This window comes from Bufo bufo, chromosome 2 (assembly GCF_905171765.1).
Source record: "Bufo bufo chromosome 2, aBufBuf1.1, whole genome shotgun sequence".
Taxonomy (NCBI): Eukaryota; Metazoa; Chordata; class Amphibia; order Anura; family Bufonidae; genus Bufo; species Bufo bufo.
In genome coordinates, this window is record NC_053390.1 from 140,264,739 (window position 1) to 140,290,217 (window position 25,479).

The following is a 25,479-nucleotide window of genomic DNA, read 5'->3' on the forward strand; positions in this document are numbered from 1 at the left end:
ACTGGCTACACTGCTTTCATAGCTCTGTGGGTAAATGCCTTGCCTCTGATATGAAAGGTTGTGAGTTCAAGTCCCAGAAGAAACTGTTCTGAAAGTGTTTTTTTTTTTTATTTTTTTTTAAATACCGGACTGTTACTTTACTGCCACGGGGGAGGGGGGGCTATTGGCACCATGATACTGGCACATGGAGTAGAGAGGCACTTGATACTGGCACATTAGGGGGCAGGGGGAGAGGATGGCACTATGATATTAGCACATGGGGGGGCAAGAAATGGACATGAATCATGAGGGGCAGAAATGTGAAATGATGGGGGGGCAAGAAATGGACATGAATCATGAGGGGCAGAAATGTGAAATGATGGGGGGGGGCAAAATGTAGATTTGCTTCTGTTGACAAAAATCCTTGCACCGGCCCTTACTTCGGGCGTGCAATCCCGCGAGACCAGTGACCTCCAGAGGTGGGTCTCGCGGGATCACGCGCCAAAGACACATGATCTTGGCAAGAGCCAAGGCAATGTGGACCTGGAGCACAGCGAGGAGCAGAACCTGGTGAGCACCCCTGGCAACCGCACTCTGACAACCTGCACTAGGGTGTCAGAGGCTGCAGGACAGTGACTGGCAGCAGGGTGGCACACACTTGTGTACAGGGTTCAGGGCACACCTGCTGCTTGACTAGTGGCCATAGACTCTGACTGGCACAGGGTGCCCAGCAGTGGCACATGGAGCCTAATAGGTGGCACAGAGTGTCTAAAGGGCTATGAATGGTACAGGGTGCAGGACAGTGCCAGACTGGCAGAGGGAACAAGACAGCATGCCCTGGCACAGGATTTCAGACAGTGGCTGAATGGCGCCTGGCAGTGAATAGGTGGCACTGCTCGTGTTTGGTGTGCCAACCTGCTGAACAGCGCAGAGTGATTTGCATCACTGGGATGGTACTAGGTGGCAGACAATGGCTGGATATTATATATACATGACCATAGTCAGACTGGCACAGGGTACATGACCATAGACTGGCACAGCGTACACGACCATAGTTAAATGTTGCATGCAATAGGTGGCTGAAAAAGGGGCGGAAAAAGGGGTGTGGTCAATGGGCAGAGTCAAGGGGGCGGCAAAATTAGCTTTTGCCTAGGGTGGCAAAAATCCTTGCACCAGCCCTGGGTGCTGTAAATAAACAGTAAGGAGAACACAACAGATTGGCAGAGATCCTTTTCTGCCTTTTAAACTGACCTATGTAATAAAGCTAGAAAAATAGCTAAACCACCCCACATATGTAAGTAGATCTTTCAGGACAAAAGCCCTTAATCAGAGAAAAGTCAATAATAATAATAATAATAATAAAATAATAATAATAATTAAAAAATATATATTTTTGGCTGCACGGCCTTAGAGGAAACCTCTGGGTCGGTACTATTTATATTATGGAGACCAGTTGATATACGTAATGACTATTGTAGGCTTAACAACGCTCCTCTGGTTTTCTAGGTAAAATATATGCAAATTATTATGTCTAACATCTGCCGGCGTCAGATTTTGGAAAGCTAATTTAAATATCTTTCCCAGAAACCCAGAGGGCATCGTCTGACCTACAATACTGTGCACACGTACTCAGCGTACCAGGATCATTGTCGGGCCTACAATACTGTGCACATCTACTTGGCATAGTAAAGGCATAGTCTGGCCTACAATACTGTGTATGCGGTGTACCATGGACTCTCTGTAATGAGAAAGAGTACCACTTTGACAACGCATATATATTGTTAAGAAACATACATTTGCATATTAGGTTCTCTCCCTCTCTACTTTTTGAGAAGTTCAGACCGAATCCTGAACCAGTTTGCTCATCCTTAAAGGGGTTTTCTGGGATTTTAATATTGATGACCTATCCCCAGGATCCCTTTTCAAGTGTATAGGGAGGAGCCATCCCATTGAAATGAATAGGACAGCTTGTAATTACACCTGCTCACTGCTGCAGTGCCAACAGCAAGCAGGTAAACAATGAAGGGAAGGCTGCAGTTGCACAGAGCATGGCCTTCTCTTCAACCAGCTGATTGGCGGGGGTGCCGGGTGTCAGAACCCTGCCGATTTGATATTGATGAACTATCCTGAGGATAGGTCATCAACATTAAAATCTCGAAAAACTCCTTTAATCTGTTATTTATTTATTTAATTGGATCAAGATTTTCCTGCATTATTATTATGTAGTCATCAGTGAATTTTTAATATTTCTACAAAATATACCCCAGCAATAAAAACATTGCCATGGTACAGAGCTAGATTGTACTGAATGTGGGCATTCTCAATGGGGCAAGAAAATTCCCAAAAATTCCCCTCCTGGCACCTTCAGCAAAAACATGGGCTGTGTAAAGCCTCTGTGAATAGCAGTAGAAAAAGAAATTCAAATCCCCTATGGTCATCCTTCCTGTTCACAGAATCCAAGGGGAACAATTAAAATAATAGTTATGAGGGATATGCTGGTAATGCAAACCCCTAGGCTTCACTTTCCATGAGTTGCAGTGCTCAAAGTGATTTAGGAAGTGTTTTCACACAGCAATTTTTCAAATAGTAGCCATCTTAGTACCATACTGAACACCAACAGATCGCTAGAACAGGGGTCCCAAACTCCATATTCCTTCTCACCACAAAGTGAGCAAGAGTTATGATTTCAGTGGGGGTTCAAATGCTCATTGCTGCTCCTTTCAGTCTATTAGACTGAGAGAAACAGCCAAGACATTATGACAACAGGTCTGGAGGTGAGGCCACTAGGATTGCCATTCACTAAGCTGGGGTTCCTTCAGTCCACCTGAGAAAATGGTGACTGTGGTTAGTCCTCAGGTTGAATCCGACCAAGGACAACTGCACTGAGTTTGTACAGTATGTTCTCCCCGTGCTTGCATGGGTGTCCTCTGGGTACTCTGGCTTCCTCCCACACTAAAAAGAAATACTGATAGGAAACTTAGATTGTGAGCTCCGCTGGGGACAGCGAGTGATGATAATGTCTGTAAAGCGCTGTGGAATATATCAGCTCTATATAAGTGAGTAAAATAAATACTTGGGGCCCACCCTTCATTTATATAGTATATGTTCATATCCATTGTTAACTGCATCACAATCTCTGTTACTATCATTATATACACGGGACACATCACCAATAATGTCTAATTTATTTTTTAAGAAACCTATAAGAAATACCCTAGTGACAAGAGATTGTCTCCAATTAGAAATGCATTCTTCAAAATGTTATATGTAGGTTCCAAAATCTGTTCCACTCTTCAGCTGAAAAAATAAAATAAAAAATTCAGTGCATAAAACAACATACAATCGAATAAATTAATTAATGTGACTAAAGAGTGCGTGTTAAAGATAGCATTCATTTTATGCATAGTGTGAACTGCATATAATGTATGGCAATGCTTCCAGAGATGCACACTTGCCTATGTTACCATATACATATAGATGGAAAATACCCAGGGCCACATGCACAAAAAAGATTCAATCATTTTTTATAGCAGGGTTGAAAGTATCTGATTGGTTGTAAGGAGGCCTCACTGACATTTATATGCATACCCACAGTCTGAACCTTTGATGTACATCTCTATATGGATGCTATGGTAAAGCATCACTGCTGGTGCCATCAGTAAGGCATACATGTCCTTTACAGCAGCCTGTATCCCGCAAAAGTCATCAACACATTGCAACAGCCTCTTTGCTCCCTCCAATCACTGAATACAGGTTACCATAACCTACAGCTATATTCTACCACAGGAGTCTGGAAGGAAGATGTGAGGATATGACTAGCCAATGCTTACCTGATCTATTAGTTGTAGCAATCCCAGTTAGATACACTAACCTCTGGTGTCCAAGTCAGAACTTCACGTCTCTAAAATTCCGCAGTTCACTTAGTGTTTTTGGCCCCTTAATTTTACAACTTCTGAGTGGTATTAAATTCTGCAAAAGAAATGTTTTGATAGCACTTGACTACGACTCATATTACAACGAGTTATGGATATGTTACCATCAAAAATGACCAAGCAAAGTCATAATGGGCAAATAATTGTATCCATTCAGAAATTCTAAAGTGATTTGACCTGCCAGAAACCTCCTCACTTAAACAAAGCCACTGTGTGTGCATGGAAGCCCATCCAGCCCTTTAGTGCAGAGCCGCACAGGCTTCATGTTCTGCCATAGAGGCTCTGCTGGGTGCCATATGTGTAGAGGTATTTTGCTCTAAAAAAGAATACCCATGAATGTGTAAAGCCTGATGGGACATAGCAAAAATAATCTGTCAGGTTTGTGTAGATTGAGAAACAAAAAACTGGTATACATTTGTGTGAAATCAGGAGGAGGTAAAATAGACATCACATGCAAACATAGAAGATTCATCTGAATTGCAGAGGGCACATGGAAGTTCTGTGAACCAAGCATATGTGAGAAATGTAGAAAGAAGCTCCAGTATCCAATAGAATATAAAAACTCGACCCTTTATTCAACCTCCATAAAATCCATATTACAGCAGGCAAAGCACAGCTAATGCGTTTCGATCCTACAATGGTCCTTTCTCATTACAAGCTATGGTGTGGTACCTGTTGTAATATGGATTTTATAGATGTCGAATAAAAGAGACCTAATGCATCTCTATAGGAGTCGAATTATGGCTGCATTTTGCATGGCCATGTGCACAAGGTCTAAATATGATTGTAGCATGCAAATCCTGGTCATTATATGATGATATTTTATGTTGATATGGGGAACAACTATATATTATTTTGTTGTGAAACCATCTTTATGTACATATAACCTAACCCCTTTGCTCCAGCCTTACTGTTAAAGGCATACTTGGAAAACATTACATACAGTCAGGTCCATAAATATTGGGACATCGACACAATTCTAAAATTTTTGGCTCTATACACCACCATAATGGATTTGAAATGAAACAAACTAGATGGCTTTAACTGCAGACTGTCAGCTTTAATTTGAGGGTATATACATCCAAATCAGGTGAACGGTGTAGGAATTACAACAGTTTGCATATGTGCCTCCCACTTGTTAAGGGACCAAAAGTAATGGGACGGAATAATAATCATAACTAAAACTTTCACTTTTTAATACTTGCTTGCAAATCCTTTGCAGTCAATTACAGCCTGAAGTCTGGAACGGATAGACATCACCAGACGCTGGGGTTCATCCCTGGTGATGCTCTGTCAGGCCTCTACTGCAACTGTCTTCAGTTCCTGTTTGTTCTTGGGGCATTTTCCCTTCAGTTTTATCTTCAGCAAGTGAAATGCATGCTCAATTGGATTCAGGTCAGGTGATTGACTTGGTCATTGCATAACATTCCACTTCTTTCCCTTAAAAAAACTCTTTGGTTGCTTTTGCAGTATGCTTTGGGTCATTGTCCATCTGCACTGTGAAGCGCCATCCAATGAATTCTGAAGCATTTGGCTGAATATGAGCAGATAATATTGCACGAAACACTTCAGAATTCATCCTGATGCTTTTGTCAGCAGTCAAATCATCAATAAATACAAGAGAACCAGTTCCATTGGCAGCCATACATGCCCACGCCATGACCCTACCACCACCATGCTTCACTGATGAGGTGGTATGCTTAGGATCATGAGCAGTTCCTTTCCTTCTCCATACTCTTCTCTTCCCGTCACTCTGGTATAAGTTGATCTTGGTCTCATCTGTCCATAGGATGTTGTTCCAGAACTGTGAAGGCTTTTTTAGATGTCGTTTGGCAAACTCTAATCTGGCCTACTGTTTTTGAGGCTCACCAATGGTTTAAATCTTGTGGTGAACCCTCTGTAGTCACTCTGGTGAAGTCTTCTCTTGATTGTTGACTTTGACACATATACACCTACCTCCTGGAGAGTGTTCTTGATCTGGACAACTGTTGTGAAGGGTGTTTTCTTCACCAGGGAAAGAATTCTTCAGTCATCCACCACAGTTGTTTTCTGGGGTCTTCCGGGTCTTTTGGTGTTGCTGAGCTCACCGGTGCGTTCCTTCTTTTTAAGAATGTTCCAAACAGTTGTTTTGGCCACGCCTAATGTTTTTGCTATCTCTCTGATGGGTTTGTTAAGTTTTTTCAGCCTAATGATGGCTTGCTTCACTGATAGTAACAGCTCTTTGGATCTCATCTTGAGAGTTGACAGCAACAGATTCCAAATGCAGATAGCACACTTGAAATGAACTCTGGACCTTTCATCTGCTCATTGTAATTGGGATAATGAGGGAATAACACACACCTGGCCATGGAACAGCTGAGAAGCCAATTGTCCCATTACTCTTGGTTCCTTAACAAGTGGGAGGCACATATGCAAACTGTTGTAATTCCTACACCGTTCACCTGATTTGGATGCAAATACCCTCAAATTAAAGCTGACGGTCTGCAGTTAAAGCACATCATGTTTGTTTCATTTCAAATCCATTGTGGTGGTGTATAGAGCCAAAAATGTTACCATTGTGTCGATGTCCCAATATATATGGACCTGACTGTATAGTGCTACAAAACATACTGGTTAATATAGCGATACAGTTGAATATGTAGAGATGAACACTTGCACAATGAACGTGCTCATTTCCCAAGGCCTTTCCGCTGCCCCCCTCTTGCCCCTACCTGGTGCTGCCTGAGGCAAGCACTTCACCTCACCTCATTGGCGGTGCACCCCTGTATATAAGAAATAATTTATTATTATCAGGATACAGGTGGATTGAGCTCCAAATGCAAGCCTGATGAAGGCAAATCATCTAATAAACCTAATCCTGACTACATTTACGAAGCAGTGATGAAGCTGGCTCCATCACTTGTGAGTGCCAGCTGTATCATACAGAAGTCAGCCCAGAGATAACTCAAATTCTGTCTGCTTAACCCCTCAGATGCCACCGTCAACAGTGGCCACAGCACCTAAGTGGTTAGACAGAAGGATTGAATGGTCTAGTCCCCAGGGGATTAACAATAATCTAAAAAAAGTTATTAATAGTTTTTCCACCCATTGCATGTACCCCCAAATGAAAAAAGTATAACTAGTCCCGCCAGAGACAAGGCATCATATTACTACATTGATGGAAAAATACTAAATAAATAAAAAAAAGTTATGGTTGCTGGAAGGCAGGAAAATACCTGATAACAGTGGAATGATAACAGAAAACACTGGTTTAATCTTAAGTATAGTGTATACAGCATACGGGGGATAGTCTGTCACCACTACATGGCACAGAACATTCTGTTGTCACCTAGTGCCCAGCGCCAAATCAACCAAGGATGAGGAGGTGTCTTCACTACACAGGCACAACCATCTCCCGGACCACCAACTGGTATATGATATGTTGCATAGCAAACATATTTTTGAGCAACAGACCATCCTGTACAGAGTGTGTGTGACTGAAATCCGGCCTGGCATACCACTGATATCCCTGCTCCTATCTGGCAACCCACTGATATTATTGCTCCAGACTGGCACCCTGCTGATATTCCTATACCAGCCTGGAACTCCAATGATATCCCTGCTCCAGCCTGGAATGCCACTGATATTCCTGTGGTTAACATTCTTAAAAAAAAGGCATTTTAATTTTTTATCTAAGAAGGTAGCGTAGGATTCTGCTCCTTAAGTGCACTGGAGGTGGAGCTTCACTGTGCTTCACAGACCCTCCTCTCTGCTCTGAGTGACAGATGTAGTGGTCTGCTACAGCTTGCATGCTACAAGAGCAGAGAGGAAGGGTTTCACAGCAAAGAGCATTTCACAGCAAAGTTTCACCCTGGGCATTAGTAGGAGCAGAACTCCTGATGATAAAAGATCCACAAGAGGTATGTTTTTAGCATGGTCAAAACTGCTGACAGATTCCCTTTAACTGTATGACAATACCAAGAATTTGGAGTCTAGTAGCGGAAAATTGGAGCTCTGACCACTGTAAAGATATAGTATGAAACTCATCAGCACATGTACATACATCACGGTGGTGAAAAGTGGATATTCACCATAAAAGAGGATTGTCCAAATATGGCATGAATACAGTATGTATAGCGTTGCTTACATAGAGAACAGTGTACGGAGCTCAAATCTTGAGACAGAGACTGGCTTCACGAAGAGAAAGTACAGACTATGTTATAAATCTGAGGGCTGCATGTACTCACCCTGTTAAACCCAATTATTTTAACACCTTTTTAAAGCTTTGGAGGCAATTTTTGTTTTTTACGATTGCATTTAACTCATTTTTGGCTAAAAGTCATATTTTCAATTGGCCTTTATTAAAAATATTGAGCCATTCTGTCACAAAGAGTAAACTGTTTGTCTAGCTGTGTGACTGGTACTTGCCTGGTCATCAAATAAACCTTATCTCTTAATTACTGAGAGGTCATAAACACTTATTTAAGTCACATTCTAAGATAAGGATTGAGCTTTAATAAGTGTTTATAATGTGAGAGATCAGAGATAAGAAGTCCATCTGCTCCCCAGATGCCGGAAAAGACAGAAAAGCTAGTAGGGCATCTAGTAGAGCATGTCAGCTGTGTACAGAAAAAAGGATTCCATATTGTTAATAAACAGAAAAAAATATATTTTTAGCTCAAAATAAGTACAATGCAATAATAAAACAAATTGCCCCCAAAGATGTACATAGCGTTTAAGCACACTGCCAACAAAGTAAGAGGGAGATGTCCAAACTTTTGTAAGTGTGGCTAAATTCTAGTTACCCTCATAGATGCTGAGATCAAGTCCTACTTCTATACTCTTGTATATACGGCTTGAGATGAAATCGCAACATCTACTGATTTATGAAGACAGGACCATAAAAATGCAACCATCTCAACCTGATTTTATAAGACAGCATACATCTCAATGAGGTGTGGTGCCAAACGGGTCACTACATTTATGCTAATTGGCGAGCACATTTGCTTCAAGCACTTCTCTGTCCCACTTTGATGGAGACCATATTTGCCTAATGAAATGAAGAAATACTAAATTCAATTTTCTGGGAAGATCTATAGAAATATGCTGCACATCACCCAAAGATCTCTGTGACATATTAAGAACAGCCAGTACATGCATATATTTTACTTTGCTTAAGGCAAGTTTCTATAAATTAGCCATTTTTATACAGCTTGAAAGTCCATGGCTGTATGCTATTAGCTGACCATTCACCCAGCCGAATGTCACAACTTTATAATATTGGCAGGTCTAAGCTTACGGCATACCAATTAAATGAGCAGAACATAGATGGTTTAATATTCTTTGGTGGTTGTCAGCTTTGGAGTAACCTTTTTTGCTGGAAAAGTCCTCGACAATTAGCTATTCACAGGCTGCCCGCTGCTATGGCCCACATCAACCAGCAGTAATATTTGGGGAAATCCAGCAAATTTTCAGTTCTCTGCATTATTTATGCACATTGCGCAATTCCCATTGAAAGCAGCCTGTGTGATGAGTGGCCATGCAGGGTCCTCTACAGTATGTTCCTTGTCAAAACTTTCTGCTGTGGCTAATAAATGAGGGTCTACAATTATAGTCCATTTATTTATTTTTTCCAGAAGAAGCGCCATTTTTCTATATGGTTTCTCTCTGGTATTGCAGATAGAATGGAGCTGAGCTGCATTACCAGACACAGCCCATGGATATGAGTGCATCTGGAAAAAAGAGAAAAACATTTTTTTTCTATTTTTATGTAGCCACTTTTTCAGTTATTTTATTGTTTTCTCTTAAATTCATAGAGCAACAAACATTAACATACATTAAGATTTTTTTTGTGGTTTATATAACATTTATATAACAATATAGTACAGAAAGATTTTATTTTTATTATAGCCAGGGGTAATACAAATAGAATAGACATGAGAAAACTTTTTGAAATTTGTTTCACGCTGAATTTTCCTAAATATTTTTTTTTCTTGTTCGATTCGATTCTACAGGAAATAAACATGCTACAATTGGCCTGAAAATTGGTTTATCATGTAAAGGGTTAGGTGGTACTCCAACTTTAGTGTTGTGGATAACAGGAGATGGGTCCCAGGCCAAACACAATAATAAAAATGACTCCTGTATTCCACTGGATTGCTTTAAAGTGCTGTATTATTTTATTAGGTGAGTATCCAGTCAATAAGTGAACATTTTCGGCCCAAAGGCCTTCTTCAGAGTACTACAATACATACATAAAGAACAATCAATATGACGGGTATGTCGTCAAAATTTTGATGTATCAAAGTTAACAAAACTAAAAGTAAGATCAAAGTAAGTGGAAATAACAGATCCTATTGGATATATGCATGCACATGGACATCCTATCCTGTGGGGATATACTTTGCGGGCTCCGTTCTATCAGGTATTGGTGGCTTATCCTAACGATATGTGAGATGGAACAACCCGTTTAATAACACGAGTATAAAAATGTTGTTAGTGCTTTTGCTGTAACTACCCGTTATTTTACAGTAATATGCAACGTGTTTAAAAACACAGGTATAATAATGGTGTTATTGCCATAAAATGTTTTTGCTGTAACAACCCGTTATCTTTTAGTAATATACAACACATTTAATAACAGGGGTATAATGCACTGAAATGTTTTTTAGAAGAAAAAAATGCTCACCTGCTCAGCTTTTGGGATGCTGGTAATAAGCCTATGATCTGTAGAAACTTGAGGGTAACAAAAAAAATTTTTTTAATAGCTGGTTGTCTGGTCTTATACAGAAATTTTTTTATTTATTTTTCTTTCAGACTTTTTAAATGGGCAGAACTAGCTGGCAAGCTGGCAGACGCTGTATTAAACACACAATTCGGAGTGACCAGTCCCTGTCTGTCTGCTTTCTCTAATTAAAATCCCTAAAGTATACCTAATTATATCCCTATACTATCATTATAGTATCCCTATCACACTACATTAGTGGCTTGTGTCTGCAATTATTTTTTGACAGAAATTGCCACAACACATCCTGCCACATCCACAGCAGAGAGCAGAATGGCGTCTGGCTTGCTCACTGCATAAGGACCTGCCTGCATACTGCTTCCTGACAGGCTGTCTGTCATCCTCTGATCCAATCAGGGAAAGCCCTTCCTCCCAGTTCATACCAGTGTCATGTGATCCTCCATCTTCTTCCTCCCTCATGGTTTTTTTCACCAATACTCACAGTAACATAGCGCTAGGAGCCATATTTACTAAAGTAGTCCAAAACGCCAAAAGTTTGGATTTATTTGGAAACTAATTCTACAAGATTTGTAGCTAATCGGATTAATTTAAAACCGATTCACTCATCTCTAAGATAGAGTCAGATCCCTATACTATTATTATTATTATTATTATTATTATTATTATTATTATTATTATTTGGCTTTAATTAAATTCACTCAAATCCACTAATACAAAAATGTAAAAAAAATTAGGCTACTTTGACACTTGCGGCAAAGTGATCCGGCAAGCAGTTCCGTCGCAAAACGTATGCCAACTGATGGCATTAGTAAGACTGATCAGGATCAAAATGCATTGAAATGCCGGATCCGTCTTTCCGGTGTCATCCGGCAAAACGGATCCAGCATTTATTTTTTTTACCTTTTTTTCAGTCTGCGCTATTTTGAATGCCGTATCCGGCACTAATACATTCCTATGGAAAAAAAATGCCGGATCCGGTACAACAATTATATATTAGAAAGTCTAAAACCAGCCATACACATTAGATATGGGCAGATATTTTGCCTTTGGCAGCAGCCACATACTCAAATGGATATATAAAAACAATTGGGGTCATTTATCAAAATAGTGTAAAGTAGAACTGGCTTAGTTGCCCATAGCAACCAACCAGATTCAACCTTTCATTTTCCAAAGGAGAAGTCAAAAATGAAAGATGGACTCTGATTGGTTGCTATGGCCAACTAAGCCAGTTCTAATTTACACCAGTTTGATAAATGACCCCAAATATTGTGTAAATTGACTTCTGTTATGAGTTATAATGCCAGTTTAATGGACGGATAATAATTTATTAGATAAAGGATGTTGTAGACGGGGGGGGGGGGGGAATTAAAGTCTGCAGACAAAAGGTCAACTTTATTGTTTGCCATTTATCACAGAGGTGCTAATGGAATTTAAAAAAAAAATGCAAAAATGTACTGCTTTTCCAGATAATGTAGAGATGCTAATGTAAATAATGCATGCCACCCGAAGCTGCTAAATATATCCATAGACCAGAAGTTACCCTTTAAAAACAGCCTTGTCATAATTCATGCTTTGCAAGAAATACCTTAAGCTTTAATGATCAGGGAACTTGGGTGCTTCTTTGGTCACAAGCGCTGTGATTTTCGGTCTTAGGAAACCTACTAATTACATATTGGTTAAAAGGATTAATATTTCATATTTGTGTTTGGTATACCAGGGTTGGTAAAAATATTCTGGAAAACTTGCTGGTCATATTATCTTTCCCAGACATACCTACAAGAAGTTTTGGCTCAAATTAGAATTATGCCATACAACTTTCCACTTTTTTAATGTAATTATCCAGCTTCCTGTCACATGACTAAGAAGAAGGTGAAAGGGGGGCAGGTTAAGACCATTTAAAATTGCATAACGTAATCCAGATAGAGTTTATATCCCTGGAGATACACCTAGTTGCGTGGATCTCTCACCGATTCACAAATCTCGCCAATTGGTATTTGATTATTTTATCCCTTTTATTTCTGCACTGTTTGCTTGTCTGTATGTTCTTTTTTGTCATCCTTTTGTAACCTTTTAGCACTGTACCTTTTTGTATATTATTTAAACATTGCTGCTCTGAACGTACCCACACTGTAAGTACCGCTTTGCTGTGTTACCATTAAAGGCCAATGTGCTAGAGGCTTGCCTTTTATATGCTAAAATGCAGTGTGTTTCTGTAATAGTTGTGCATCTGTAGTGAGGGTAGAAGTGAGTTACAGTCACATCCAAGGTCACAGATGCAGTGAAATCCAGAGTACCCCTTGTGGACTGTCATGTTGCATGTGTGCGAGATTGTGACAATTTATATAGTCTATGGGACAGCACTGTGGTCATACTGGGTGATTGGTGCAGGGAGGAGGAGTAGATAAGCTCTGCCCATTACCTATAAATGGTGTGTGTGAGTATATACAGTGGTCCCTCAAGTTACAATATTAATTGGTTCCAGAATGACCATTGTATGTTGAAACCATTGTAAATTGAGTAATCTGTTCCAATGACCCAAATGTCATCCAAGATAAAAGAAAAAGAAGATATAAGAAAAATAAGCAGATAACTGAGACAGATAAAACAAGTCCTTACATATCACAGTCAGGAATACCTGCTAACTAGCAACCAATACTGCTATTTTACCAGAGACGTGCCCTTGATTGGTTGGATATGAGTCTGAGACATTGTATGTTGAGTCTAGTTTCAACTTATGATGGGTCAGAAAAGACCATTATATGTTGAAAATATTGTATCCTGAGGTCATTGTATCTTGAGGGACCACTGTGTGTATATATATATATATATATATATATATATATATATTTACCTTTCATTGTAATCCTGCCTGTGATGTTAATCAGATGACTGCTAAGAAGTGAGCTCTACAGTACAAGAAATGTCCGCCTGTTGCACAGCTCAATGTAGCATTGGAATGGAGTTCCTTGAGCCCATGGGGAAACGTTCTGAGGGCCCAACAGAACATTTCCTTATTCACTTTTAATTTTATTATATAAGAAATAGACCCTAGTGGTAAATTATTGGCTGTAAAGTCAGATCCATGATGAATAGATTTCTGTTGGACCTTAGTGACCTTGCTTGAATAGAGAACATTATCATTTCGGCCGGAGGATCCTCTGGTACTCTGATGGGCCAGTACAAAAAATGGCTAAATAGACAGTTCAAAGGCTGCACCATTTCTGGATTAGTTTAAAAAAAAAATGCATAAAATGTATTTAGCATACATATCTATGAACATTATGTAATTTCTGATTATACATTCCCTTTACATGTTTCCAGCTTTAATTGGGTTATTCATTTTTTTAAACTAATGTATCCCCTTTCATGTGGCTTACGACTATCACACTGAAAAAAATGACAATGTACACACAGCGCCCAAGGCTGCCTGACTGCGCAGGTGCAACCCACGTACATTGTGGGTTGTAGCCAGGCCTGGATGACGTGCAGAATGTATGGCACTTGATCCAGGAAGGGCCGGGAGCCTAATTAGATCAAGGAGCGCAGCGCTGGCCTGGTAGGGACATTGTTATCATTATCAATGTGACACTTGTAAGCCACATGAAGGTGGACACATTAGTTAAAAGTAAATGACGGATAACCCCTTTAAAAACCCCACACGTATTGAAAGAGGCATAGATACCGACAGCTGTTTACTCTTGCACTTGTGCTATGTGCCTGGGGCACATGGAAGGTGAGATCAGAGGTCATTTGGAGAGCTTGAAGTTCTCTGTCTGCAATCTGAGAGCTGGTTATCATCACCTCAAGCATGTTTCACTGTGAGTTTGCTGTGTGAATGTATCATTTATAATGCAGATAAGTAGCCAGTGCTGATGATATCAATAGCATTCATTAGAAACCTGACTGTCAATGAATTTCTTCACACTTTTATGTTTATGACTAGAGATGAGCAAATTTCATGTTATGAAATTCGTTCACGCTTCGTGCCTTTAGAGGCATTCCGTTATTCATTCCATCATAATAGAAGTCTATGGCCTGCATAACGGATCCGTCCCGTTTCCGTTATGCAGGAGGAGACTCCCCTGCATAACGGAAATGGGACGGATCCATTTTGCAGCCCATAGACTTCTATTATGACGGAATCAATGACGGAATGCCTCTAAAGGCATTCCGTTATGCATTCCGTCATAGAACTGCGTTATGGTCCGTGGTAACGGAATCCATAAAGCAATTCTGCTTTTACCACCAAACGAAGCGTGAACGAATTTCAAAATATGAAATTCGCTCATCTCTATTTATGACCAAAAATACACCAGCTAGTGCTAGCCAATTACGGGACCACCAATTGTGACTTGACCTCTTGATTTCAGAGTATTCTGGCTTGTACCCTCAACATGCATTATACTTCCTAAAAGGCCTATGTATGGGTTAACCTAGTCTCCTGATCTGAGTACTAAGGGGGCCATTTATTAAGACTGGCGTTTTAGACTCTGGTCTTTCTAACCGCTGCTTTTGGTGGATCTGGCGCCAGCCTCTACATAACTTCACCACATCCACCGCCGGTCTAAATGTAAGCAAGCTTCCTTGTTGGCTTTAATTTAGACCATTTCCTATGCCTAAAACAGGCATAGAAAATAAATGCCGATCCGTCCCCTTTCCCAGCCCATGTCACGTCCCCTTTTTTAGACCTGGCGTGAGCGCAAATAGCCTTTGCACCGCAAATCTGTGACAGATATACGTCAGAAAACTGCATATATCATTTAGTAAATGGCCCTCTACATTTCTAACGTTGAAAAAGCACTTAACTGATAATATCCCTTAACGTAATTGAATACTGAGCTCCAAAAGGGATTTCCATGATTAAATAATATTTTGTTTTTCCAGAATTAGCTCCACTTGTGTCCATAGCCTCAAGTAAAATTGGTCTGCGCTGCTCTACCAGATACACACCGGTGAATGAGTTTCAGTACCAGAGACAACCTATAGACAGGAGTGGGATTGTCTGTGGGGAAAAAAAGAGTAGATCTTTTTTTCTAATCCTAGACCATTCCTTTAATGGCAAGCTTTGGTCTACTAGAAAAGCAACCCTGTCACATTGGACATGCACCATCTGTAGGCAGCATGTTATAAGCAGGAGCTAGGCAAATTGATATATAGTTTTGTGACAAGAAATTCAATTTAACTTGTAATTTATAGATTCAAATTCTGCTCTTTTTGGGTTTAATAGGTGGCCTCACTATGTGATTGACATTTGTGTATTTGTGTACACCTACTCATACAAGGAAGCCTGTCAATCATTGCATTAGACTGACCTCTGGACTGTCAATCTGGTTAGCCCCTCCTGTTGTATGACATGCTGCCAGATACAGTAACATTTCCAAAGTTTACCCTAATGTCTAATGCTATATAGGCAAATCATAATAGTGTGATCGTTCTACTAAAGTCACCAGCAATCAATTGCTTTACTGGAAGAAATGTCTGCTTGTACGCCTCGGTGCATTAGCCAATGACAAGTTTTGACTTTTCTTTTTATTGTCCTTACTTGCTCCAGGTCTGAAATTGACTGCTTGGTAGCAGACCTTATCAAAACCTAACAACAGGGAAAGCGATTAATCATGTAAAGGTGTACATAGGAACAATGTTTTACTTTTATACTTTTAAAGCAACACTTATAAGGAGGTGATAAGAAAAAAAAACATATAACAACCACATAATGATCACTCAAAAACATGAAGTTAAAATTAAAGTGTTAGTCCATTTCCCACCTATCCAGCTATGGGTATGCCATACATGTGTTAGGTGTAAATAACCCTTTAAACCTGTATTTTATATGGTCTATACACATACATTAATTAAGGGTTTTTCATTTTTGCATTTTCATTTTTCACTCCCTGCCTTTCTGGGGCTATTACTTTTTTATTCTTCCAATCACATAGCCATATGAGGGCTTGTTTTTTGCGGGACAAGTTGCACTTTCTAATTCGACCATTTTATACTGCATGTGACGTAGTGGATAGCTGGAAAAATATTCCAAATGGGGTGATTATTTTTATTTATTTTTTGAAGACACATCCTATTTTTTTGTTACCCATAGGGAACTATAACAAGTAATCATTAGATAGATTCTCTCATACACTCCAATGTATTAGCATTTTAGTCAATGTAAAAACACCAACTGCAGCACTCACCTGTTCACCTGTGAGCTTCTCTGAGAGGCACGGAAAAAAGTCCCAGACACGACATGTGAGTAATCCAAAAAGAAAAAGTAGAATCCAGCTTCCCATAAAAGAAAAAGCTTTATTTCCTTGTATAAAAATATCCGGACATCATATACAAAAACTTTGTCTACGCGTTTCAGACCTTAGAAATAGTGGTCCTTCATCATGACATACAAAAGTTAAAATAAATTCCCTCTCTTATAGTGATGGGCCGGGTTTCACTTAAAGGGGTTATCCGAGTTATGGGAAAAAAAATAAAACCTAACAAAATTAATCAGGATATACATATACATTAGTCAAGCTTGATTTTTAAAAAAAAAAAACGATCTTTACACCTTTTCCAGGTTCTGTTATTGCTGTGTTTACATGCAGCAGTAACAACAATGACTCATCTCTCCCTCATGAATATTTGTGGGAGGGGATCTGTGGATGGCACTGTTTAGGGGGGAGATCTGTGTGGATGGCACTGTTTAGGGGAGGGAGGATCTGTGGATGGCACTGTAGGGGGATCTGTGGATGGCACTGCCTGCCATCCACAGACCACAGATCCCCCTACAGTGCCATCCACAGATCCCCCTCCCCGACGCTCACAGCAGCAGTACTAATCAGTCACTTCATTTCTCAATGCAAAGCTATTTTCTTATTATTTTGAAATCTCTGAGTCTCTGACTCTTACTTTGGCTGAGCTCTGGTAACAACAGCAGGCAGTGCAGGCAGCGTTCATTCACTGACGTCACGCGCCTGCTCCGCCTAGTGGGAGGAGCAGGCGCGTGACGTCAGTGACAGTGAGTGAGCGCCGCTCCCCGAACTGCCTGCTCTGCTATTACCGGAGTACAGAGCTAAGAATGCAAGTAAAGAGCTCACTACAGCGCCCTGTATATTCTAACCCCCAGGCAAGCGTCCCTGTCACCATGGGAACGCTTGGGGGTTAGAATATACCATCGGATTTGAGTTTTTTTACGATCTCACTGAGCTCGAAAAACTCAGATCCGATGGTATATTCTAACCAGGCAAGCGTCCCCGTCACCATGGGAACGCCTGGGGGATAGAATATTTTATACCATTGGATCTTCTGACTTTTACTCTGCTTGGCCAGCTCGGGGCCCCAACCAGTTTGGGGCCCCAAGCTATTGCTGGTTTTGCCTGGCCTGATGATCGTGCATATGCGATCACCTATTAGCCGCAGGGAGGAACTTTGAGGTAGCCGCGGCACAAGTGAGGATCGCGCATGCGCGATCAACTCACAGCCGCACGGACTGTAATCCAGAGAGGTGGGGGCGTGGCCAAGGCTGATGACGTTCCGTTTACATGCCTTAGTCACTCCGACAAGCAGAGAGCTCCATGTAAACGGAACGTCACAGCTGATGACGTGGGCAGTCACATGACTGTTTAGTGTAGCAGAGAAACGGCACAAGATAGGTACTGCAAGTTATTTAGGAAAACTAATGTATAGGGGAAATAAAGCCATAGAGAGAAATTAAGTTAACTCGGATAACCCCTTTAATTAAATCCCCCACTCCACCTGTACACCTACAGAGAGGGAAAGAAAAAACTCTTTTTCCAAAACAGAAAAAAAAACATCTGTATTGGAGAACTAAACCATGCTTCTTATTCAGACCGCTTAGAAAACAGGTTCCTAACTTAAACATCCAATAAGTTTCTCTACTCAATAATTTCTGTCTGTGATCACCTAGTGTTGTATTATATAGATACCTCCATTGGCTGTAGAGGTGATTGATGTTAAAACACTGGCCATTTTGCTATCAGCCTTTAAACACAGATCTAAAAAAAACTATAGATTTTTTTTTTAGATCTGTGTTTAAAGGCCGATAGCAAAATGGCCAGTGTTCTAACATACACACACAGGAAAGAGTCAGCAGGCAATACGAAACTTTTGGCGACTTCGTGCCATCCTGCACATGTCATCAAAAATATCCCAAAGGGAGAGATGACTAGGACTAGACGCAACTGCTCAAATGTCCCCCTGTTTTCACAGGAAGCAGAGAAGATTGCAACAAGATTGCAGGAAAGATACTACACTGAGCAGAATATAGAGAGAGCAAAGCAGTGGGCACTGACACAAGATAGGGTTTCTTTAGTATTTCCCTTAACAGTCAAACAAAGATCAAAAAATAAGATCAGTAATAGAAGATTGAAAACATGTTTTGTTAATAGGGTCAGGGACAGCATTCTGAAACGTAAAACATGTCCCATTTCCTTTGTTACAAGATTCAGTGAGGAATTTGGGGAGATCAGCAATATCATACAGCGACACTTACCGGTTTTGAATCATGACAGAGAGTGAGAAAATGTAGTATCGGCAGGTATTAAATGTGTAGCACGAAAAGCTCCTACCATTAGTCAGAGGGTCAGCCCGAGTTTATTTCTTGATCAAGGTATGAAGACTAAAAAACCCACAAGGTTAATGTATAAGGGCTAAAAAAAATGATGAAAAACCGCAGCACTCCCAGTCTTGAATCCAATTGTGTGTTTATTAACACCGAAAAAAATAACAACGTTTCGACAGCAAAGTCTTTTTCAAGCTATATAGCTTGAAAAAGACTTTGCTGTCGAAACGTTGCTATTTTATTCGGTGTTAATAAACACAAAATTGGATTCAAGACTGGGAGTGCTGCGGTTTTTCATCTATTTTTTGGCTACCAAGGGGGCCCTCAGGTCGGGGCCTGGCACTGCGAGCACACCCGTCATTTTACACAGAAATCGACTAACAAGTGGTGCTGTCCTGTCTTCACTTTGACTAATATATAAGGGCTGTTATAAATGTGGCAGCAATAGATGTACAGTATATGCTGCAATTTCATAAATGTATGTCAATCAACCTCTACAGCCAATGGAGGTAGCTATATAATACAACACTATTTGAATTGCAATATGGATTTTGCTGTTTATGTCATAACTTGCAGGGAGTGCCAGCTACAATATGTGGGCTGCACAACTAATCAGATCAAGGTAAGAATCAGGAAACACTTATCTGATATCCGCCATTATACAACTAGGAATGTGTCAGTGGCTTCAGGGGCGTAGCTATAGGGGAAGCGGCTGCTTTGGGGCCCTGACCCAGAAGGGGCCCATCCAGGAGGAGAAGGACTAAAAGATTTTGTCAGGGCCCCCTCAACAGTATTACACAATGAAATTATATACAGTGACAGTATAGACGGATGGAACAGCTGCCGGGCCTGGTCTGAGAGAGCGATCTTTACTAGCCACAGGAATGGCGGCATGAAAGGAAGGGGTTGCAAAAAACTTACTGGGGTAGGGGGGCCCCATTCAAAAATTTGGTGTGGTGCCCAGTCATTTCTAGCTTTGCCACTGAGCGGCTTCATTACATTTTGCCACTGTTCATAAAGTAAACACGTCGGCATTTGCGGTACAGGGCATAGAAAGGGTGTGTGCCCCGATTAGAGGAGGTGATCACAGACAGAAATTATTGAGTAGAGAAACTTATTGGATGTTTAAGTTAGGAACCTGTTTTCCAAGCGGTCTGAATAAGAAGCATGGTTTAGTTCTCCAATACAGATAGCCTATGTTTTTTTCTGTTTTGGAGAAGGAGTTTTTTCTTTCCCTCTCTGTAGGTGTACAGGTGGGGTGGGGGATTTAATTAGGCGATACCCGGCCCATCACTATAAGAGAGGGACTTTATTTTAAATTTTGTATGTCATGATGAAGGACCACTATTTCTAAGGTCTGAAACGCGTAGACAAAGTTTTTGTATATGATGTCGAGATATTTTTATACAAGGAAATAAAGCTTTTTCTTTTATGGGAAGCTGGATTCTACTTTTTCTTTTTGGAATTAGCATTGGAGTGTATAAGAAATACACTATGTTCCTATGGAGCTCTACCACATGCAAGTGCTCCATAGGAACTAATGTGCGGAAGCTTCTGTTCATTCAAGAGGACAGAAGCTGCTGCACACTGCATCTGGCTCCTCGCTGGGGGAAGCCAGAGCACACCAGGAAGCACACACTTCTGGGTTTTTGCTCCTTCAAATGCCGTGGTTACGTTTGACCACGGCATCTGTAGGTTTAAATGTCCACGATCGGTGTTGCCGCTGGTTGCGGACATTAGTCCCAGATTCCTGAAGTTTAAAACAGAAGGCACCCAGCGACTATGGTGCTCGCTCCACTCATGAGTGGGTGCCATCTTTAAACATTGGGAAGGGGTTAAAGGAAATGTGTCATCAAAAATTATATCTGTCTGTTAAAACCAGATAATACATCTCCTCTTTTTTTAATCTGTTTTTATTTTCTGCTTTCAGATTTTGCCTGAGCTGTTCCTAACAGCATTTAGAAAACATGAAGAAAATTGCTTTATGGCAGCCACATGGGCCATAGACAATGGTCAGGAGGGGACGTCACTGACTTCTATGGGACAGTTTTCTAGGCATGCTCTGTGACCTGTGCAGAGGTCATTGTACAAGGAAAGAATATATAATCACCTATTGTGAATGCTGGATCCTGTTTTATCTATACACAGAGGTGAAATCATTAAAGGCAGGATTAGAATGACTGATAAGCAGATAACTGCAGTAAAGTGATCTGTACAGGTCAAGAACTGGCACCAATTATTAGGCTTAGTGGCCAGTGTGGTAACTGCAGGAATTAATGGGTGGGTTTTAAATATAAATATTGACATGGAAAATTAAAAAATTCTTTAAAAATATGTTAAACATAAAAATGTGATTTAAACAATAGGTCATTGTTTGATGACACATTCCCTTTAAGCTGCTCCAGAACCTCTCCAGTGGGTGATCTTATTAGTTATTGAGTTCCCTATATAGCTGTCAATCACTGAGTAGGACCGCCCACTGGATTCCTAAGCACAGAATAAGCAGGAATTTAAATGATTAAATTACAAGTTCTATTGAACCTTTTCCCAAAAAATTATAAATCAATCTGCCCAGCACCTCCGGCATTATAACATGATGCTGGCAGACTATATGTTCAACTGGACAGGTTGCCTTTAATCACTACTCTTGTTCAATTAAGATCAAAGGAAAAATGGTCGAAGAACTAACTGTATTTATCTACCTTATAGATTTGTCTTCTTACAGAACTCATTCATTTACACTAGTGAATTGACTATCCTATATATGCCATCATACTATTACTTGCCTTAAAGGGATTGTCTCGCTTCAGCAAATTTCATGTATCATGTGGAGAAAGTTAATACAAGGCACTTCCTAATGTATTGTGATTGTGCATATTGCTTCCTTTGCTGTCTGGATTCATTTTTCCATCACATTATACACTGCTTGTCTCTATGTTTGCGACCACCCTGCAATCCAGCAATTGTGGTCGTGCTTGCACACTGTTGGAAAAAGTGCTGAACTATGCTCACTCCCGTGTTTAAGGCCACTAGAGAGGCTGGTGCTTTTTCCTATAATGTGCAGGTAAGACCACCTGTAATGGAAAATGAATCCAGCCAGCAAAGGAACAAAATGGACAATAACAATACATTAGTAAGTGCCTTGTATTAACTTTCTCTACATGATACATGCAATTGTTGAAGTGAGACAACCCCTTTAGGAAGCTGGAAATAACAAGTAGTGTAAGGATATTTTCAAAAATGATTGTACCGGCCGTTGAAACAAGTGTAATTCATTATACTCAAATAAAGCTTACTTGAATTAAAATGATTGCACAGAGTGTTCAGTATTATAACTATTAACAGTCACTAAATATGTGAGGGAAAAGGCATGTATATTCAAAGTAGCTGTGGTGTATGAATGACAGTAATGTGTGTCGTTCTCCTGCTATTGTGGATGTTTTTGGCTTCGTCCCACAGTTACATCTGTATGCAGTATGTGCGCACCAGCATGGTGACCTCTCTGTGATTGTAAGCAAGCCTTGAAGTTTATATGGGCCAATTGGTTCTTATTCGTCATCATATCCTTTGATTCCAAATTATGTTCCCATTTACAATTTGTGTGAGCATTTCCATGTTCTCATATTTTATTCATTTCCTTCTCTGGACTCCCATTAGCCCTTTCCCTTTCTTTCGCTCTTCCTTTTTTTTTTTTTTTTTTGTGAAAAACATCCAGTCAAATTGAAATGTATTCTTCTTCTTGAGAAGCACTCAGACAACAAAATTAATAGAAGCACCAGCGATTTATCCTTCAACAATGTATGTACATTAATGTAAAATTATTTCTTTCTGCAGAATCCACCATCGCATAAAGGCTTGTCATTCTGTATTAGTGCACTTAAATAATTCGAATTATCTTCCAAAGAACAATATATGTAATTGTTCCTGTTCTCTTCCATCATCAGCAAATAGGTAGATAGCATATTTACATTTTTATATGAGAAATTAAGGAACATAAAACTATTATTATTATTATTATTATTCGTATAATTGTTATTATTGTTATTTCTTAAGGAATATTTCATGATAATTTTAGGTATGTGTTTTACTGCTAAAATGCCTAACTACATCCTTCTCTGTCATTATATACAGTAAATTAACATCTAAAATATAACTATTACTGGTTTTACTTGCCAGCGGACATCAGTAATTTCATTTTGAAGACTTGTTAAATGACCTTATGTGTATTTTGCACAGTAAGGCTGGATTCACACACTGGCAATAGTTGAAAGTGACATCATTATGCCAAAAATAAAAAATGAGACAAGAACATTAGTACATGCTAAGTTTAGCATGTGTTTGTAGAACTGCTTCCTATTGTAATAGTAGTTTCCACATTGTATTATTTCTGAATTTAAAACAGCAAAGATAAGGTCCAGGACAGAGAATTCAATATAGATTTGTGAATACTTTTATATAAAATTCAGACGCAAACCCAGTTGTATATCAGCAAACACAAACTGGCCATCTGGGAACTGTTTCTAGTTAAAAAAAATAAAATAAAAATAAATAAATAAATAAAAAAATAAAAACATTCCCCAGTTGAATTCTCTTTATTCCTCCTTTCCCCGCATTATCTGAAAGCACTGGGCAGTTGCTTGTATTTATCTTTATCCTATTATTAAAGTTACTATATTGTTCTATATTTTACTAATAGTCAGTTTTCTTGTTTGGTTAGATAAATTTAAGGTAAACCGTGGTTAAAAAAGTAAAAAATAAAGCATTTCTTTGTACAGTTTTAACTAATTAGTTAAAGGGGTTATAACATGAATCATCTTCATAACAGAAGCCCTGAAGGCATTCTAGCAACTGTTTTTAAGTAACAGTATTTCTAGCATAAAAACATTATTTATTTATTTTCTCTTCCATGTGCCCCTCTTGGTACTGCTGCTAATGTTTTACTGCTGGTCCATGGAGTAAGAATCTGTCTCCATCACCCTCTGGCAGCTCACCATGTAGTCCCTTCTTATTTGTTGTACTGCCATGATATGTCAGAGGTTATTTCTAGTGTCTTCTATGTAGTGAGCATAGGATCACTATGGAGGAATTTGGCTGTGGGGAGAGTGACTGAGCATGTGTGACCACCAGCAGTACGCTCAGTAGGTAGAGATATACATTGTTTTACACTTTTAATGTCAGGTGGCATAACACTTCACTGGGTCAACAAACAAAATATCATGAATATATTAATTGGTGGGAAAGCCTTTTTAGTGACTTAGCTTTGGACTTCATGGAAACTTTTTTGAAGTGTAACTTTCGGTTTTTAAATACTGAGTGACAACTGCAGTCCACAGAAGTTGCATTCAATCCAAAGTATGTCTCTGGACCAGAGCAATAGCTTAACTGGGAATTGGACTGACAGTGGGGTTCTCCCTAACCTTCTCCAACGTAAAACATCAACAATCATTATAGCTCTGCCAGAGTTTTTACAGCGTATAACTTCCTTTAGATTGTCAGTTCTTAGGAGCAGGGTCTTCTTTCCTTGTACAGGTGAAACTCGAAAAATTTGAATATCATGCAAAATTCATTTATTTCAGTAATGCAACTTAAAAGGTGAAACTAACATATGAGATAGACTCATTACATGCAAAGTGAGATATTTCAAGCCTTTATTTGTTATAATTTGGATGATTATGGCTTAAAGCCAAAGTCACAATCTCAGATATCCTTTGCTCAGGGGGTATGGATTATTTAGCTGACTAGCTAACTGAGCCTAGAATATTGAACCTTTTCACAATATTACAATTTTAAGTATGCATTCCTGAAATAAATGAACTTTTGCACGATATTCAAATTTTTCGAGTTTCACCTGTATCGCACCGAATGTTCGCTTGCTTTTATCAGTTGCAATTTAACTACGTATTCCTTTTCGTGACTTCAAGGGTATGAACACACATTATTATTTGCTGATATTCTGTAGTTGCAAAATTCACACCAAATGGTGCAGATTTAGTCTCAGAAATTATTGCAGAAATGCTGTGGTTTTTCTGCATTGCAAAATCTGTAACATTAATTGACATGCTTAAAATCCACGCCAAATGTCAAGCCGTGTGTACATTTTCTTGCAAAAAGTCCAAAGCATGTGGATAAGTTATAAAAATCTCATCCACTTGGTTGCTTCCGTAAACAATACAGATTTTCGACATGTAATTCCACTGCCGAGAACGGGCAGCATTTATCTAACATGTGGCCATAGCCTTTAGTTTGCAGCTTATGTTCCCATTTATTTAACTTTTTTA

The 25,479-nt window shown here is 39.6% G+C and overlaps 1 long non-coding RNA gene across 1 annotated transcript in view; it reads right to left on the minus strand.

Moving 5' to 3' along the window:
• The window catches only part of LOC120992518, a 51,108-nt gene that overhangs the window by 13,510 nt on the left and 12,119 nt on the right, over window positions 1-25,479 (minus strand). The window contains exons 3-4 of the long non-coding RNA XR_005776990.1: window positions 3,851-3,948; window positions 3,193-3,276 (exon numbers count right to left, since the gene is read on the minus strand). This is a non-coding gene — a long non-coding RNA (uncharacterized LOC120992518). The remainder of the gene's footprint in view (window positions 1-3,192; window positions 3,277-3,850; window positions 3,949-25,479) is intronic.